The sequence below is a fragment of the Leptopilina heterotoma genome, unplaced genomic scaffold (assembly GCF_015476425.1).
Source record: "Leptopilina heterotoma isolate Lh14 unplaced genomic scaffold, ASM1547642v1 Lhet_569, whole genome shotgun sequence".
Taxonomy (NCBI): Eukaryota; Metazoa; Arthropoda; class Insecta; order Hymenoptera; family Figitidae; genus Leptopilina; species Leptopilina heterotoma.
Window position 1 is genome coordinate 78,166 of NW_025111126.1, and position 21,093 is coordinate 99,258.

The window sequence follows — 21,093 nt, forward strand, 5'->3', positions numbered from 1 at the left end:
CTTTCTGAAACATGGTTGACTGCTGATATTTGTGATGCTGAGTTGGGTATGCTTGATTATGATATTTACAGGCTTGATAGGAATAAGAATACAAGTTCTAACTGTAGAGGAGGTGGTGTTTTGATTGCGGTCAAAAAATATTTGAGGAGTTCTTTGATATTCTCACCCCTCAATAATCTTAAACATTTGTTTGTAAAATTAAAAATTGACAAAATTGTTTATTTATTTGGCGTTTTTTATATTCCGCCAAATTCTACGGAACAAACTTATATAGATGTTTTTTAAGTTATTGAGTCTATTTCAGAGCAAATGCCATATGCTCATGTCTGTTTGATGGGAGATTTTAATATCCCTTATGCACTTTGGTGTACAAATCGTGATTTTGATTTCTCTGATAATAGTACTCCTCATTGTACGGCACGGAAATGTAGATTCATATTTTATTCGGATCGCGTTCTCATGTTTAGGCTTTTGTTTTCCGATTTTCACAAATATAGTCAAGCATTTTAGATTGATTTCGTCTTTGCGTTAGGCATTTGTTTTTCTGATTATTACGAATATAGAAATGAATATTTCATTAATCATTATGATGCCGGTTTTGCGTTAGGCAATTGTTTTTCACATTGTCACGAAGGTAGACGAACATTTTATTCTGATCTCGTTTTTATTTGGACATTTTATACACTAAATTGAAACCGCTATTTTACATTTTAAAAAATTAAAACCAAAATCGTAATCAGCGACTCCGAAAACCCCCGAGTAACAATTTTCAGGCAAATTACATCAGTTTTTAGAAATGACATCCGCCATTTGGATCCGCCATTTTGAATTTTTAAAATCTAGCATCAAATTCGTAATCAACGACCCCAAAAACCCCCGAGTAACAATTTTCAGGCAAATTGCACCAATTTTAAAAATGATGTCCGCCATATTAGATCCGCCATTTTGAATTCTTAAAATCTGATATCAAATTCGTAATCAGCGACCCCGAAAACCCCCGAGTAACAATTTTCAGGAGCTTTGTTTCCTTTTATTTTCGAATTTGTAATTATGTTGCAAATTTTGCAACAATTTTTTTTTATTATTATTGTTGTAATTACAAAATTGTTAATTTTTTTTTAAAATGTAAATTTTTTTCATAAAGGTTTATAAATTTGTAGGTCGTGAGCATTTAGAAATCAAAAATATCTTAATTTTTGTCAAAGTTATAGATTTTAGAAATCAAAAGTGGTTTCGATCGAAACCGCTGGGCGTTAAAGGGTTAAAAAGTAATGAATCACTTACATCAAAGGTTCCATCCATTGAAAATTGAGAACCATTATTGAAAACTCTGATCATTGCATCAGAAGCAAATAATAGAGCAATGGAGTTATCTGCACCTCGTACAACACCTCTAAAAATTCCCTCCGTACTTTCTAAATTTAACCGTCCAAGAACTTGCCCAAAATCTTCTAGTTCTTCTGGCACAGGACATCTGTTAAAAATCATTCTCTGGTACATGACACTTCGCATTGACTCGTAGTTTATCAGTCGTGACACTTCTAATGGAAATCTAAAAGTAATTAATAATTATATAGAAATTTGAAGTATTAATTTTGAATTTAGGTTATATTATAACCATTTTACAAATATTACTTATTGCATTATAATATATATTATCTATGTGTAATTAAATATTATGCTTATTTAACATTTTTTTAACTATTATACAGGAATTAATTATTTTATTCTACAAATAAATTATACAAATATTTCGTTGGATAAAGTGTAAAAACGTATTTTTTATGCTTACCTAGAACACACTTCATCAAATATAAATCGTAGTGTTCTTGTCACTCTGGCATTTAAGGGGGGAACCTCCTTTATTGCGTAAAAAAATCGACTTTCTGGAAATAATTTTAATTGATTCTACAACTATTCAAGAATATACCCATCAAATTTTAAGTCGATTTCTGTATTATTGAAGAAGTTACAAAATTTTTAACTATTTTTTTTTCATGTGTCGTCTGGTGAAATGTTTGCCAGAGTCCAGAACTTTTTCTGTTTAAGCATTTAATCTGCCTTCTTCTTTCACTCAGAGTACCAATGTCAGTATAATTTGTAATTTCTATGTGACAACCCTTCTTTCATTTGTTTGACATTCAAGTCACTTTTTTAAAAAAAACTTCAAACGCATTTTTCTCGAAACACCATTTTTTAATTTTGTGAACACGATTGAGAACGCCCTTTTGAACCAATCGGGCTTTATGATACATCATTTTAAAGATAATTAAATAATCTTCAATATGACATTTAGTGTTTCTTGAAAAAAAAATTTTTTCATATTTGTTTGAAATTTTAAAGTCAATTTTTATGCACGAAAAATCACTTTTAACTTAAAAGTGGGTAAACAAAATCAATTCTCGAAATTTTTAAAAAAAAATCGAAATGTCATATAGAAGGTATTATCCTAAAGTTTAAAAAAACGTTGGTTTCTTTGTTTTAGAAAAAAATTCAGAGCGCTAGAATGTTCAGAGATAAAATGAGGTGCCATGGACGCTGTGTATATTTCCATACTAAAAATGTTTTGTTTTTTCTCCAAAAATTTTTTTAGACTATCAAGACATGTATTAAAGCACCATATAAATTACAAAACGTTTGGAGTTATTTTACCCGAGAAAAAAGATCCCAAAAATGATGCATTTTTCGATCAAACGAATTGATAGATCATTTGAAACAGCGTTATTCTACACCCAAAACCTATCAATGGTATCTCGACGCTGTCACCAGATTTAGAATAAAACAAGGAGAATCAGTTAGTGACTATAATGATCGGTTACAAAGTTTTCTCAGTTGTGCAGAGCATGGACTACAAGAAAAATATCCGGGAAACGTTGATGGTACTAATATTAGTCAAAGTGAGATCATGATGATTCCAATTAAAGATTTTGCCCTAGATTCTTTTATTAAAGGTTTACCTACTGCCATTGCTACTCATGTAGACACACGGCAACCATAAAATTTAAAAGATGCATTGGGTTTTGCACTTCACGCCGAAGCAAATGAAGTGTATAATGTCCAATGTACACCTACGTCTTATCGAATCGCAAGAAATTCTGATTCTACAACGGTACCTAATCCTGGAACAACTCCTAACATTCCTGCATACCCTATGCCTTTTGCCCCAATGTACTATCCTTATCAAGCATATCCTGGTTAGCCAACTTTCACCCCCTACATGCCGTATCCTCACCCTCCACAGAATGCTCAACGACAAGGAGTTTCTATGCCTCCTCGTTCAACATCTCCAGGACCTAATAAGTCTTTAAACTCCCAGGTGATTCATCAGACGGACGCAAAGATGAATCAAACCCCGAAGGAGCGTCCAAGGAACGTAACCTTCCAAACGTCGGTCGAGTCCTTAGGGCGGGAGCAGGAAGCGAAGACTCCCCCGTCGTCGAATTAATAGCCAGTAAATTTTCCAACGGAAAAGCTCGTTTCCTAGTTGATCCTGGATCTGATACTAATCTGATCAAGCTAGAAGTCTTGCAACCAGAATCACTAATAACAACGGAAAACAAACTTTCTATATCCGGCATAACTCTACATGAAGTGGAAACCTTAGGTACTATAAGCATAAAAATATTTCAACACGACGTAGAATTCCATGTCGTCTAGGATTCTTTCCCAATTACTGCTCACGGAATCCTTGGAAGACCCTTTTTAAGAAAAGAACAGGCTCAACTCTCATTTAGACACAACACCCATGTACTGTTGTCGGAACCAACAAAGCCCTTGTCGTTTGTGGATAAAGAATCACAAGAAGCAAAAAAGGGACTAAGAAAAGAGATCAAGCCTTTTAAACGAGTATTTACAATGTGACGTATAATTTTAACTAATTTTATTTTAAGCTAAAGTTCTGCTTACGTCAGGCAAAATCCGACGCTTTCAACAAATATAATAATATGAAATTTAATTTAATAAATTTCGCCGTCAGGCGCCAATTAATTTTGAAGCTCAATTAATAAACTACTCGACTCTTTAACAACAACCCGACAAACAACAACACCTCTGAGACGCTCTCAATCGTCAGAGGAAATTCTGCCTGAACAAGTTGGCAAGCAGAAATGCCAACGACGAGACACGATTGGCACAGCACTGGCTCGATACTGACTCACCCAAAGACGCTTCTCAATCCCTCCTCTATGTTGGCTTCTCGGCAACTATTTTCCTCGGGGATAACTAGGGAATAATCCAAAGAAAACAACTTCACTTCTCTTCACACTCTTTATTAATCCTTTTCTCGACACAACACACAAATTTCTCAACAAACTCAAAATTTTACGAAAACTGTCACACTTTCTCGACAAGTCTCTTAACACACTACTCTCTACACGTCTCGTAGTTCAACTCTCCTACAAATCTCGTAGGTCACTGAATGCCAAAATGTCGGCGAAAACTAATGACACCTGTTTCTCGATTTTCTCAACACGTGCTCGGCTTCTTCAACTACTCTTCTCTCTCGTTCCACTGGCTCTTCTCTCTCTATCTCTTTCTAACAATGAGCGGCTCTGCCCTCTAGCACTTTCTCTCCTACTAACTAGCCGCGCGACACACATTCACCACTGATAGTGGGTCACACGGCAGTTCCGACTTTCTAAATTACCATACCAATTAACGATCACGGTTCAGGGATAATTCCGACAGATGACATGACGATTCAGAATTTCGACAAAATAAAGAACGACAATTCACATCGTCACAACAATAAAAGCCAGAACAAAACAAACTATACCAGTACCTACATCTTCTTTAATCAATGAAGGTTATCTTCCCAAGGTCACTACTCCAGAAGTTGTATATTTAGGAGAAGCTTTAGTGAAGAACAGAAATGGTAAATGCTACGCTATGGCTATTAACACTAGTGATGATGATGTACAATTTGAGCTGGATCCTCAAGAGATCATACCATTTAATCATTGCACATTCCCAGGAGAAGAAACATCAGAATCAGAAGAAGAGATTTCTACAACCGAATCATCTTTAGGAAAACCTCTTTCATATCAAGAACGTGTATTCAAGGTTTAAGAATCCCTTCACACTTCACATCTATCTACTGAAGAAATAGAATACGTTATGAAGTGGACCGAAGAGTATGCTGATGTGCTTCACCTCACAGGAGAAAAACTCACATGTACCCACTTGGTACAACACCCAATCCCTACCAAGGATGATAAGATCATTCACCGAAAACAATATAGAAGACCTCATGAAGCCATCAAACAAGCTAACCCTCAGATACAGAAACAATATGAAGCAGGGATTACTTAGTAAATCCAATTCTGCTTTCAACTCTCCTCTTTTAATAATTCCAAATAAAATGGACAACTCAGGAATCAGAAAGTGGAGAGTAGTAATCGATTATCGTGCCCTTAATGAACATATGGTGGGGGACGCTTTTCCGCTTCCAAATATTTCGGAAATATTCGATCGAATCGGAAGTGCTCAATATTTTTCTGTCTTCGATTTGGCTAGTGGATTTCATCAGGTCGAAGCACATCCAGATGATCGACACAAGACTGCATTCTCTACAAGTCGAGATCATTATCAATACGACCGCATGCCTATGGGTATCAAGAATGCCCCTGCGACTTTTCAGCATCTTTTAAATGAAGTTTTAAAAGGAATGCTAGATGAAGAAGCTTTCGTTTACCTGGACGACATTATTGTATTCTCCAACACTCTACAGCAGAAGCTAATTTAACTCACTTAGTTGGAAAATGAACCCATCTAGTTAGAGCTCAATTAGATTCTTTATATAAAAGAGCAGACACTCAAAAGGCAAATATAGAATTGATAAATAAACAACTGAATGATTTAACTAACCTCATAAAACAAACTCATAAAGGAGCGGCCCATCAAACATTTTTCAATAACGTCGAGAACTATCTTAACAAAATAAAGACACAGATTATTCACAATCAAGATTGCTAGAAACCATTCGAGCCGCAAGAAAAGGTCAAGTATACCCTGGATTAATTTCAATAACTCAACTTCTACCAATTCTTCGTGACATCCAAGATCATCAACCCACTGTAACACTTCCTGTAAACGGACCAAATTATAGTCGGGAAGAAATAAGCCAGACATCAAGAACAACTGTATTATTAGAAGAAGGACATCTAAAGATTTTGATAGATATACCATTACAAGAAAAACCAGATTATGTTTTGTATAAGTTACACCCTTTTCCAGTCTTTCAGCAAATATATGGTAACATAACAGGAAAAGTTTCTATAAATTCGCCATATACACACATCCTTATAGATGATCCCTTAAGGGGATCCCACATATCGACAATGCAGATCAAAAATAATTAAAAATCTGCAACGACCGTTTCTTGAAAAATATAAGATATTATGACCTATAAATTTGGGAAAGTCATTTTTTATCATAAATACATAGGATGAGTATTTTATTTGTTGTATTTATTAAAAAAAATATATTGTTAGAAAATTAAATATGGGCAGTTTCCAAGAGCCCAAACTGCAACGACCTTTTCTTGAAAACAACAAAACAAAATAATTTTTCCATTTGGCTAACTTAATTTTAATAAAAAAATACACATAATAAGATTCATTACATATTTGAAAACAACAATAAAAAACTTTAATTTATGTAAACTGTTTTGTATATAAATTTGCAACAAGAACACATGTGACAGATGTTTAGTAGTTTATAGAACCAAGAGATGGCGCCAAAGTGACAAATTTTGATCATTTTTAACTTTAAATTAACAACAATAAAATATAATGTCTTCTTTTCGAGTGGAAATTCATTAGTGATTAAAGATACACAATGTGAGCCATTTATTTTGTTCAAATTGTTAAAGAAAAATTAATGTTAGTAAATTAAATATCATGTGTCACCGAACAACTGTCACATATACACTTTACAAAAAATAAAGTTTTTATTTATTTCTGCATGGCAAATGAGTCTCATCCTCCGTATTTTCCTACAAAATTAAATTTCCCAAATGGAAAAATTATTTTGATTCGTTGTTTTCGAGAAATGGTCGTTGCAGTTTGAGCTAGTAGTCAAAGATTTGTTACAGGGGAACTGCCCATATTTAACTTTCTAACAATAATTTTTTTCAAATAATTACAACAAATAAAATACTCATCCTGTGTATTTATGATAAAAAATGAGTTTTCCAAATTTATAGGTAATAATATCTTATATTTTCCAAGAAACGGTCGTTGCAAATTTTTAACCATTTTAGATCTGCAATGTCGATAAGTGGGATCCCCTTAAGAACATATATGCTGGTGAAAGAAGGAGAGTTGAATTCCTGTAAACAAACTATATATGAAATATATATATGAAATTCGATCACAACACTCTTGTGAAGTGCAGCTACTGTTAAATCCCACTAATGAAGTCCTAAGAAATTGCAAAATTCAGTTTGAATACCAAGAAGAAGATCATTGGATTAAGCTAAAAACACTCGGAGCATGGTTATATTCCATACAGAATAATACAATTGTTAATATTCGTTGCAATTCAAAGTTAAGTACTAAGATAACAATTCAAGGTCTAGGGTTAATGCAACTAGCTCCTGTTTGCTATGCAAGCACCCCTTATTGATTCTTATTTTTGTGGGTAAATTTTAACTCTTGTCATCCAACTTCCTTCGCTTTATCTCCTAAATGGGTGCGACGTTTATAAAATCCCCTCGGGAGTTAAAATTTAACTCCCTTTTTTTATAGTGTAGGTATTAAACATCTGTCCTCGGAAAATAAATTTTTTTTAAATTGTATTTAATTTTTTATAGTTTACAGATTTAACTGAAAGCCTAAATAGTTTCAAACTACAATATTACATTTACTAATTCAAAAGAGTGTAATTGAAAAATTGTTCATCTAGAACTATTTACTGTTAATCATTAAAAATTCTTTAATTCAGTAGGGGAGGTCGGGGTATTATTGGACACGGAGTATTGTTGGACAGCGCGATATTTTTCCCGTTTGTAACGTTGGGGTCTCAACAAACTAGCATCGACTCGTCTTATTATAATCTCATTTTTTATTAAGCACTTGACTTGTTTTGACGCTTTGTTACCTCGCTATCATAGCAAACAGAATTTTAATGCTTGGAAAGTGTTTTTTTCACTTAGTGTTTCGTTCATTTTGACAACATTTTTCGACGAACCAAGTCAAGTAAATATATTTATAATATTCTTTAAACTTTAAGCTGTCGACGCATATAAGAGTTTTGTATCAAATTTTCTTTGCGTTACTTATACGCAGACATTTTGTAAAAATTAGCGTTCGGGGTATTATTGGACACCTAGTCGGAATGAAACTGACGCGGAGGAAAATATTAATTTTTGCATAATTTGCATGAAAAATATGCCCAAGAAAGAAAATCACCGAAACACTGCCCATTGTATCGCTTGTGATCGAGGTGTTCACTTGAGTTGTGCCGGAGCAAACCCGAACACTTTCATGTGCCTTAACTGCGATGCTCAAGAATTTTCATCTTTTTTTAACTTTATTTTATTCATTATAACATATTCTGTCATTTTCATAAACAAATAAACGTCCAATAAAACCCCAAGATTTTTTAAAATCTCAAAAACCAGTTTTTTGCGCCAACTAATACAGAGTGTACAATTGTAAGCAATTAGGTCAAACTTCTGGTACCAAAAGAAAGGTTATTTATCGTACCACAAAAGCAAGCTTTAAAATTTTGAGAAAAATAATTTTTTTAGAGTTTCTGGACAAAATAAAAGTGTTTTCAATAATACCCCTACCTCCCTTATGTATAAGAAGTTAACGTAATGTTAAAAATGGAAAACATCTTTACAGTAGAAATTTATCGTTTAATAATACTCGATTTTTCTAAATTGCTAAATATTTTTTATCATTTATGTTTAGAGTGTAATCTTATATAAGAGTATAAATCCGTCGTTGTCGCTACGAACTGTCTACCTGGACGCTGGTCGGGACTGTACTGGCCGGTTAGCGAATCTCGTAAAGCTCGAGTGAGCAACCTGACTAATGGTATCGTGACTTTCTATAGGGTCAGGTGGGGCGGTGGAATCTTTTAGCCCTTACAAGTCTCCTGGTCTAGATGGCGTCTTCCCTGCCCTTCCACAAAAGGCGATAGACGACTCTGTGAGATAAGAACAGATATACCTCACCGAAGGATTTCCGTCCTAAGTAGCCTTACATCTTTTTTCTAAAAGTAGTTGAATGAACATAGAGACGGCTTTTAGCCAGGCCTCCTCGAAGTCCATAAAAATAACAATAATAGTTTTTAACATTAATATAGTTGTTGTTGACTGGACTTGTCATATGTTGAAAAACATATGATCCTATTAATAAAAAGGAAAGTCTGTTTTTTCTTAATAACTATCTCAAACAAATTTTTTTTATAAAAACTATTTTTAAGGATGTTGTGTCATATTCGTACTACATCATTCTTAAAAAGTAATTTTACAAAAATTTTTTTAGGTACATACCAAACCAAAAACGAACTTAGCCCACAGCCAAACTTACCCGACTCTTTCCTAACAAAAATAAAGAATTTTAAAATTTACTTTCAAGTGTTAAAGTTACTTTTTCTACTATACTTTCTACAATAACACAGGTCAACAAAAAAAAACTTAATTTTTTTTTAGAGATAGCGGAATGGTTTCCTATGTATTTTTGGACGCTGAACACGATCCCGACTTCCAAAATTGCCCATCACGTCAGGATTTTGAGAAAAGTGAGGGTAAAATCTCCAAAAACGCTTTTTTGAAGATTTTCAAAAAAACATTTCTCTTTAACCTGACTTGTTAGAGACTTCCACAAGGTCTATAATTAAAGCTTGTAATGTGAACTACAAGATCCATATCCATAAAATTAAAAAAAAATTAACATTTTTTTCAAAAAATGGGGTTGAAGACACTAAAAATGTGTGTTTTTGGATTGCTTTAATAGACTTCTTGCAATTGCTTAGATTCGCTTGAAAATGGTTACTCGGGGTTTTTGGGATCGCTGATTACGAATCCGATATTAGTTTTCAAAAATTTAATATGGCGGATTCGTAATCAGCGACCCCAAAAATCCCTGGAGTAACAATTTTCAAGCGAATCCAAGCAATTGCAAAAAGTCTATTGAAGCAATCCAAAAACACACATTTTTGGTGTCTTCAACCCCATTTTTTGAAAAAAATGGTAATTTTTTTAATTTTATGAATATGGATCTTGTAGTTCACATTACAAGCTTTAATTAAAGACCTTGTGGAAGTCTCTAACACGTCAGGTTAAAGAGAAATTTTTTTTGAAAATCCTCAAAAAAGCGTTTTTGGAGATTTTACCCTCACTTTTCTCAAAATCCTGACGTGATGGGCAATTTTGGAAGTCGGGATCGTGTTCAGCGTCCAAAAATACATAAGAAACCTTTCCGCTATCTCTAAAAAAAAATTAAGTCTTTTTTTGTTGACCTGTGTAATGAATGAATAACAGTGAATGAGAGTTGGAGCTCTCGGCTCCAACTCGTGTTGCCTGTTGCACTCGCTTCCAATTCGTGGCGCTTACGTCGCCCTTCTATGAATTACGCTTTCAAAAGCGAGTATCATATACTACTTTAAATAATAAATGCATAAAAAGTCAAAGAAATTGCACTGATATACAATGAAAAACACAAACAATTGCACTGTTATACTATCAAGTCCTTATAAATGTTTGGTCGCGCAAAGGGGTTCGGGGGGACCCTGACGAGGTCCAGGGGCAGCGAGCGATCTCATCAAGAAGGTTAGATACTCTCAGAAAATGTCGCGTATCGTGTAGAGTTTATTACCGACATGCATTCTAATATGATTTTTTTCTCACAAATGGCGCAGTTTTAGTTGTGCTTCCGCTTTAACCCTAGAAGGAGTACGTTAGTTTACTCACCCTCTAAGGAGTAACTGGGGTGTCCCGACACCCCACGCTTTAAACTTGTTTTATAAGGTTTATATTTGACGTAAAAAAAATTCATTATAATGAATTGATTGGTTTTTTAGTAAGGAATACAATAATATTATTTATATTTTGATAAATTAAAAAATTTTTGAAGAAAAACCATAAAAACCCAAAAAAACCCAAAAAAATTGCAAAATTGACTTTTTTCACAAAAAACGTTGTAGTTTCTTAAAAATTTGACTAATTTTAAAACTAGTTTAGGTTTTTAAAGTTAAATAGATACACTTTTAGGGGAAAAAATTAGTTTTTGTATTACTTCCAAAAAACATAATTATTTGAACATCTGAAGTGAAAGAAATTAAAGACAATTGACGAATAGTGAAAATCATAAAAATGAACTATAAAATGGACTTTTAACCAATTAATATTTACTAAAAATGGTGTTATAAATTTAAAATTTTACAAACTTAATATATCTGAATATATTAACATTAAAATAATTAACTTATGAAATGATTCTGTAAATTAATATTTAATCAAAGTTTTAATTAACAATTCCTAATACCTCTAATATATGTTAAAATATTATTAAGAATATAGAATTTATAATTTAAATTTGACTGTCATATATACTACATTTTTCTGTATTAGAATTTAATTTCTGACTGTAGAGAGAGCACATAAATTTTTAATAAATCCTAACTCAAATTTCATAAGTTGTTACAAATACAGAATGTCTATTTTTCATAAAAATAGAATTTTTGTATAAAAATGTTTCTTTTTTATAAAATACAACTTTTTCATGCATAACCTATCAATTTATACTTTATCAGATGATTTTAACTGATTAAAAACGATTTTTTAAAAAAATTTGAATTTACTTATCTTGACAATTTTTCTAACGTTAGGGAGTAACTGGGGTGTCCAGACACCCCAGACATATTTTAACATGTAATGATTGTGATTTTAATTTGCCAAAAGAATAGCTCGCCGGATGGAGTCCGTGTATTTAATTTAGTTAAATTAAATAATTTAATCTAAAAACTTAGTTTGGCTTGAAATATCATTAAAATTAGTAACTAGATTTATTAGGTTTGTGATCTTGGATGTAAGATGAAGTCATTGAAAAGGCATAATTTAAACCTTCGAAAGAAAATATATTTTAAACAAATAAAATAAGAAATATTACAAAGAATAAAATAAAGAAGGTAAGTAATAGAAAATAAAGAATATAACATTAATAAAATAATAAAATATTAAACTCGATATAATGCAAAAAATATAAAATACCTAAACTAACTAATAACAAATAAAATAATAATTCCTATACTAGCTAAAGAGAAATAAAAAATAAAAGAATAAAAGAAATAAAGAATAAAAGAATAAAGAATAAAAGAATAAAGAATAAAAGAATTTTAAAGAAAGAATAATTTAGAAAAGAGAGTTTAAGAAAATCTATGAGAGAGAGAGAGAAAGAAAGAATTTAGAAAGAGAGAGAAAGAGAATGAGTGAGAGAGAGAGAGTCGCAGCCATAGCAGATTCACTCCTCGCTGGGTTGGTCGGCGGTCGCAACGCTGTAAAATTTAGCAACCGTTAGTTTCCGCCATTTTGTATACTCAAAAGGTTTGACGCTCATTTTATTCACGAGGGTAGGTTCTAGAATTTACCCCTAAATTACGATTTGAACGATTACTAGGGTCGTGCACGCTAGGACGATTTCAACATCGAAAGAAACTAGATACCGAACTTCCGGTATTCATATCCGTCACGTATTTTAGTGTGAATAAAGAAAAATGTTAACAAGCGTCATCTTTCCCCAAGATGTACCTTGGGTCAAAGATTCAACCTGGTGCATCAACTCTATGGAGGTCGAGTTGTACCTCTTCACCACAGGGTTGGTTCACAAGAGCTAAGATAGAAATTTTGCATAAGGTCTTCCACGGATGTACCCCTGGCCTGACCAAGTGCATTAGAGCGAGAAAGAACGACGGAGTAACGAAGGGTGTTACTGCTGCTCAGTTGTACCTGAGTCTCGAGTACAGCTCCCTCTAGGAAGTAGCAAACTAGCAGCCCCAGTTGTACCTGAGATGCCACCTGTCTACTCCAGGTAGAGAGGAATTGAGTACAAGCTAGCAGCCCCAGTTGCACCTGAGTTACCGCCTGCTCGCACCAGGTAAAGAGACAAAGGAAGTAGCACAGATGTACCTGGCCTGAGAGAGGAAGATCTCATTCCTTGGGAGAGTTGTACCTCAGCCTCGGCGTTAGATCGAAAGGTAAAGGGTGGAGAGAGGAAAGAGAGAGTTGCCGTCGAACTGCCTTGGAGCAAGCCCCGAGAAAGTTCGGCGGCGAACTGAGGAAATTGTCCGTGCAACGAAATAATATATCTCGCGGGTCTCTCGCGAGGTATAGCGCGGAGTATGAGAAACCACGTGCTTGCGCGACAATGAATGCGCCATCGGTACTCTCTACTCGTCGACCGAGCAGCGAGCACAGCAATATATATAGATATACTATTGCATGCAAAATAAATGATTTTATTTCCTTCGAGAAACTTACGAATTTATTTCGTTAATAAATTCGACTTTATCATTACATCCCCCCTACTAGAAAAGCGAATTTTAATGAGCGTCTAGGGAGAATGCAAAAAGAATTTAATTATCAAAAATTCAAAGAAATAAATCAAATAATTTCCCGTTTCAGTACCACTTACATGATTTTTCTCACATGACGAATGAAACCATTGGTCCTGTCCATCCGGAGAATCCATTTGACGTCATCAACTGGCAAGCGATAACGAGCTGGGCCAATTGGAACCTTAACCCAAGGTCCACTAAGCAATTTTGCGATGGTGAAGGGAAGTTTTTCTAACTCCTTCACAAGGGGAATTGGGTTTTCTCTCGAATTAATAATCGGTTCCGCAATATTATTATTAACATCGACTTCGTCGATAGTTTCTTTCAAATCACGAAAAAGTTTTTCGAAAGTTTCAGGGCAATCTTTAGACAACGGTTTAATCGAAGCACAGGCAATTTTAATCGGCTTAGAAATAATTTCAGTCGAAATTATTTTAGGCAAAATACGCGATTTAATCTTAGATTTACCAACAACTGCAGTTTTAGCTGAATTAGTTACAGTTTTCGGCTTAGTAATAACTGGAGATTTAACCGAATTAATAACAAGATTAGTTTTAGAAATGTTCATTTGTTTCACGATTTTTTGTTTACCAACAATTGTCATAGCTGACAATTGAGACTTAGTAACTTTAGCAGTTGGACGAATCACGCGTTTAGTTAATTTAGTGTTCACTTTCATAGGCGAAATAACACGGGTAAGTTTAACCACAGGTAATTTAGAGTTTTAAATTTTCTCATTCACTTTGTCTTTTCTATTTTTAAACATTAATTGTTCTTCCTTCTCAGAAATTTTCACAAGAGCAGCTTCAAAATCTTCTTGGGCAATTTTTGGCGGGATTTTAGCTTCCTTTTTAGCGAGTTGAAGACGCGGTGGTTTAGGCGGGGGGGCATCAACTTTAGTTAAGAGAGTATTACGACCTAAAAAGGGTTGTAAAGGTACATTAATAGTATCTTTTTCCGTAGCACTAGCCATATTTTCCGCAAAAAGTTTCTGATAATTTTTATCAAATTCGTAAATCGAAATATTTAAATTGTTCAAATCTAATGCTTCTTGACGTATCACTTCACGTTCACGTTGAGCGGCTTGTTTAGAAGTTTGCATAGCGGGTGACTTTCAGGAACTATAGAGGTGTTTCTTGGAGGTCAGATTTATTTTCCTTGGGAGGTCTTTGACTTTAACATTTTAGAGGGAACAAATATTATTGGTTGTCAATAAAATTTTTCAGGTCTTTCAAATGCACATGACGAAAAATTTTCCCCTCGTCATTTACAACGTCAAAAATAACTGGAGAAATTTTTTTCTTAATTGTAAATAGACCACTAAATTTTTCTAACAACTTAGCATTTTTCTTCTCTATCTTTTTGGATAAATGGAAATTTCTTTTTAACACTTTATCTCCAACATTAGGTCTCCATTCACGTTTACGAAGATTATAATGCTTCTGTTGTGTGTTAAAATTTTTAGCTAAATTAATTCTAACTAATTCGAGAGCATTTTTTAATTTTTCTATCCTTGATTCGTAAGCAACGGGAGTTTTAGAATTCAAACGAGCATTCTGAAAACCGGGTGGAAGAAATTCTCGGCCGGCGGTAAGGTAGGCAGGTGTGAAGCCGGTCGATGAGTGCTTAGCGGTGTTGTACGCGAACTGAAGTTCCGGTAGATGTCGGTCCCAGTCCGGTTTCTTGCTATCCAAGTATTGTCGAATCATAGTCTTAACTACTTTGTTGACTCGTTCTACTGGATTGCACTGAGGTGAATATGGTGGTGTTAAACGATGTTGAATACCAAAATCTTCCAAAAATGATTTGAATTCTTTACTAATAAATTGTCTGCCATTATCAGAGACAATTTTTTTAGGGCATCCAAAACGATAGAAAATTTCCTTTAAAGTTGAAATAACTAGCATTGAAGTCGCCTTACGTAATGGTTTGATTTCAATCCATTTTGAAAAAACGATCTTGTATAACACAAAGAGTTGTATTTCCAGAAGTTGTTCTCGGTAGTGGTCCCACGAAGTCAATGGAAATCATTTCCCAGGGTTGTTCAACTAAAGTAGCATGCATATGATTTGCTGCTGCTTGTTGTGAACTTTTATTACATTGACAATTTTTACAGTTTCTCACATATTCAGCGCCTTCACGCAGCATTCCAGGCCAAAAGAAAAATTCTCCGAGCCGAGCTAGTGTTTTAGCAACACCAAGATGTCCAGCTGTTGTTTCATCATGTACTTTCTGAAGAATCTTCTTCCTATCTTCCTTGGGGATACACAACTTCCATTGATCTTCATATGGTGTGTCCTTGAAGTCCAAAGAATGCAAAACATGATGAAAAAGTTTTCCATCTTCGATTCTAAAGTCCGGGCATCTTTCAGGATTGTCTGTTGTTGCTTTAAAATGGCGTTGATACCATTGACAAGATGGTTGTTTGTTAATAATAGAAACTTGTAAAGGTACACGAGACAAGTAATCTGGGAGGCGATTTTCGATTCCTTTTTTATACTGCACTTCGAAGTCCCATTGAGCCAGTTCCATAATCCATCTTGCGAGTCTTCCTGAGGGTGTGACGATACTATTCAGCCATTTTAGGGCCTGATGATCAGTGACGACTATAAAATGATAACCTTCTAGATAGTGTCTCATCTTCCAAATGCCCCATTTTACTGCAAGACATTCAATTTCGGTAGCTGAATAATTCTTCTCTGCTGGATTTAAAGTTCGACTGGCGTAGGCAATAACAACTTCCGATGTTCCAATTTTCTGCGTTAAAACTGCACCAAGACCTTCCAAACTGGCATCAGTTTGAAGATAAAATGTTTGAGACCAGTCAGGACAAGCCAAAACTGGTGCTTCAGTGAGTTTTTTCTTCAAGTTGTCAAATGCTAATTGTTGTTGTTCATTCCAACTCCAAGATGTTTCCTTCTTCAGTAGATGAATTAACGGAGCGATGAGTACGGAGATATCTTTAACAAAGCGACGGTACCAAGATACCATACCCAAAAATTTTCTAAGTTCTTTTAGGTTCGTAGGAGGGGGTAATTTCAAAATGGCATTGACTTTATCTGGATCAGGGTGAAGTCCATCCTTGTCTACTAGATGTCCAAGATAAGTAAGTCGAGTACGAGCGAAGAAACATTTTTCCCAATTAGGAACTAATTTAGCTTCCCTTAGTCTTGAGAAAACTTCTTCTAGGAGTTTAAGGTGCTCTTCGAATGTTTCCGAGGTAACAACGATGTCATCGAGATACGAGAATACATTAGGGGCTAATTCTAGAGGAATTACTAGATCGATTAATCGTTGAAATGTTGCAGGTGCTGAGTGTAGTCCAAAAGGCATGACTACAAATTCGAAGAGTCCTAAACCAGGTACGGTGAAAGCTGTCAAGGGTGCACTATCTTCAGCTAATTGGACTTGCCAATAACCATTTTTTAAATCAAGGGTTGATAAATATTTGGCACCTTTTAATTGGTCCAAAATACTATTTATCCGGGGTAATGGGTAAGCATCTTTTTTAGTCACCTTGTTAAGTTTACGAAAGTCTATACAAAATCTTAATTTGCCATTTTTTCGTTTAATTAAAACAACTGGAGAACTCCACGCACTACGGGATTTTCTAATCACTTTTTGTTTTAACATTTCTAGGGCTTCTTGTCTCATCATTTCCTGTGTCACTGGATTACGAGGTTGATAACGTTGCTTAATTGGTCTCTCATCTTCGAGGCGAATTTCATGCTTTAACAACGGAGTTTGACCTTTAATGTCTTTAAATAAAAGTTTTTGTTGTTCAATTAAGGCATTTAACTCACTTTCCTTTTTTTTATCTAGCGATGTTAAACCGGAAGGGCCGATTTCACACACGTCAACTTTAAACGAATTTTTAAATAACCGAACATCTTGATTATTAATTAAAAGGGAAAAGTTGAATTTTTGTAAAAGATCGACACCGATAAGCATAGGTTGAGATAAACCAGGTAACACAAGGAATTTATGTTTCACTTTTGTAGAACCCGCGGCGATTTTCATGTCAAAACTTGTTTTAACTTTATATTCAGTTCCATTGGCAAGGGCGATGATGATGTCTTCAAGGTTGGCGACTCTTCCGAGGTTGATTAACTGATTTGCAGTGTGGATATCAATGAAGGAACATGCTGCTCCAGTATCCACCAGGGCTGGTATCGTTAAATTTTCACATTTACAAGATATGAAAATTCGGGAGTCAGAGGGAAGTAAGGTCGAACTTACTCCGATCGTTCGACCTTTTCTTCGTTTCCCGGCTTATCACATTTACAATCTCTGGTATATATGTTTTCTTTACCACAGAAAGAGCAAAACTTTTTAGGCTTATTTCTGCAGTCTATACGGCGATGTCCTGGCTTACCACAACGCCAACAGTCAGTTTTAGAGTTATAAGGTCTTGAAACTTCTGCTACAGGTTGAATAATATTCCCACTATGATTCTCCTGGTTAACTGATTGAAGAATCTCCACTATCTCCTCCACACGTTGAATAAGAGTACTAACTGAATCCAATTCAGTGCGGCGAATATGAAGACGAAAGACAGGTTTCATATTCCAGTATAGGGTATCCAATTCACGTCCCAAATCATAACCTCCATGCCTTCTCATAAGAGTTCGTAATGCAGTACAGAACTCTCGAATTGTCTCCGCATTACCTTGCACTTTACTAACAATTTGAGTTTCCAGATGTCTAAACTCACTAGGTGAAAGGTAAAATTTTCTTAATGCTGAGGTCAACTCATCGAGCGTAAAAATGGATCGAATCTCGTTCCTATACCATAATAAGGCATCTTCTTTAAGTAACTCCGGAAAACCGCGAAGAAGTTGATCGTCCGAAAATCCATAAGCCTGCTGAAGCTCATCCACACGTTCCAGGAAGGCGTACACATCTCTACCATCGAACTGACAATTCCATTTACGCATCCGTTCTAAAACATAGGTGTCACTAGTAAAATTTATAGGAGTAGAAGTCCTAAGCGGTTCCGTGGTAAGTTTCTGACTTCTAATTAAGGCTTCAGTCGCCTTAATTTGCTCTGTAGTAAGGGGTGCTTGTTGCTGGTCCACCACAATCTCCTTCAAACTTGGATCTTCTAAGGCCAAATTATCTCTAGAAATATCATCCTCCTCGTTGTAATCCTCCGGGTCTACAGTCTTATTAAGTAGCTCTGGTCTAGTTTTGACAAAAGCTACAAAGCGTTGACGAAGTTCAGCAACCGTACCTCTAGCGTCGATGTGGTAGCTTTCCATCTGAGCCACCAAATCATTTTTAGACAAGTTGTAGATCCACTGGACTCCCATGATGTTCAGTAAGTTTTACTAGACGTCTTTACTGGTCAAAGTGAAGTAAAGAAATATGAAAATGAAGAACTACCCTTTATCTATATACTAGTTGATTGCTCCCTACTCTTCTCCAAAGGTGGTGGTGGGAGAAGAAACCAAGATGGTGATTGGTCAATTAAAGGTGCAAAAGTGAAAGAGAAGAAAAATTTAAATTATTTTCTTCTCTTTAAACAACAATCACGAGTGAGGCTGCCCTTAATGCCACACTTGGAGCAGAACAACACTGGTTTTTCTCGGCATGCTTGTCTACGATGTCCACGTTGTCCGCAACGCCAACAATCCGTCTTAGGGTCATAGGGGTGGTTTCTATCCGTACCAACCAAAACTGGGCTACCACGGATTATTGGAAAGCGACTGAAGAAACAATTCTCTTTATATTCTAGTTGTTTATCGTAGCACAAGTTAATTAAAAGGTCTCGATAATGATTTAACGAATCACCGAAGATCATCTCCGGGAATACGCGACGCACTTGATTTGCCGAGATTTTACACCGTATCCGTTCAGTTTCTACCCGTTGTAGTACTTCAAATAAAGGAAAATCAGGAAAATGTCTTTCAAATTTTGCCAAAATTCGAAAAACATGCTCGTCGCTTCGTGGTGACTGCATGATGTCGTCCTCTTCTTTCTTGCTTAACAAAATTTAAGATAAGTATTCGATGAGTGGTACTGATCGATTCGACCGAATTACTGAGAACACGGATATATATAACTAATTACCCATCCCCACTCCTTACTCCTTTTCTTTGACAACAGCGCCCCCACGATGGCGACAAACCCCAAAATTAACTCTTTTTTCTCTTAATCACCTCCTTACCAAAATCACAAACCAGTTTAAAAGACCAAGAAAAAAAAATTATACATTTTTCCCCTTCTTTTTTTTTTAACCAAAAATCTATGAATTTACCTTTTTTAAAAAAACTTTAAAATTTCTCTCCAAAACAAAATGGAGTCCCTGTTCGGGCGCCATGTAATGATTGTGATTTTAATTTGCCAAAAGAATAGCTCGCCGGATGGAGTCCGGGTATTTAATTTAGTTAAATTAAATAATTTAATCTAAAAACTTAGTTTGGCTTGAAATATCATTAAAATTAGTAACTAGATTTATTAGGTTTGTGATCTTGGATGTAAGGTGAAGTCATTGAAAAGGCATAATTTAAACCTTCGAAAGAAAATATATTTTAAACAAATAAAATAAGAAATATTACAAAGAATAAAATAAAGAAGGTAAGTAATAGAAAATAAAGAATATAACATTAATAAAATAATAAAATATTAAACTCGATATAATGCAAAAAATATAAAATACCTAAACTAACTAATAACAAATAAAATAATAATTCCTATACTAGCTAAAGAGAAATAAAAAATAAAAGAATAAAAGAAATAAAGAATAAAAGAATAAAGAATAAAAGAATAAAGAATAAAAGAATTTTAAAGAAAGAATAATTTAGAAAAGAGAGTTTAAGAAAATCTATGAGAGAGAGAGAGAAAGAAAGAATTTAGAAAGAGAGAGAAAGAGAATGAGTGAGAGAGAGAGAGAGTCGCAGCCATGGCAGATTCACTCCTCGCTGGGTTGGTCGGCGGTCGCAACGCTGTAAAATTTAGCAACCGTTAGTTTCCGCCATTTTGTATACTCAAAAGGTTTGACGCTCATTTTATTCACGAGGGTAGGTTCTAGAATTTACCCCTAAATTACGATTTGAACGATTACTAGGGTCGTGCACGCTAGGACGATTTCAACATCGAAAGAAACTAGATACCGAACTTCCGGTATTCATATCCGTCACGTATTTTAGTGTGAATAAAGAAAGATGTTAACAAGCGTCATCTTTCCCCAAGATGTACCTTGGGTCAAAGATTCAACCTGGTGCATCAACTCTATGGAGGTCGAGTTGTACCTCTTCACCACAGGGTTGGTTCACAAGAGCTAAGATAGAAATTTTGCATAAGGTCTTCCACGGATGTACCCCTGGCCTGACCAAGTGCATTAGAGCGAGAAAGAACGACGGAGTAACGAAGGGTGTTACTGCTGCTCAGTTGTACCTGAGTCTCGAGTACAGCTCCCTCTAGAAAGTAGCAAACTAGCAGCCCCAGTTGTACCTGAGATGCCACCTGTCTACTCCAGGTAGAGAGGAATTGAGTACAAGCTAGCAGCCCCAGTTGCACCTGAGT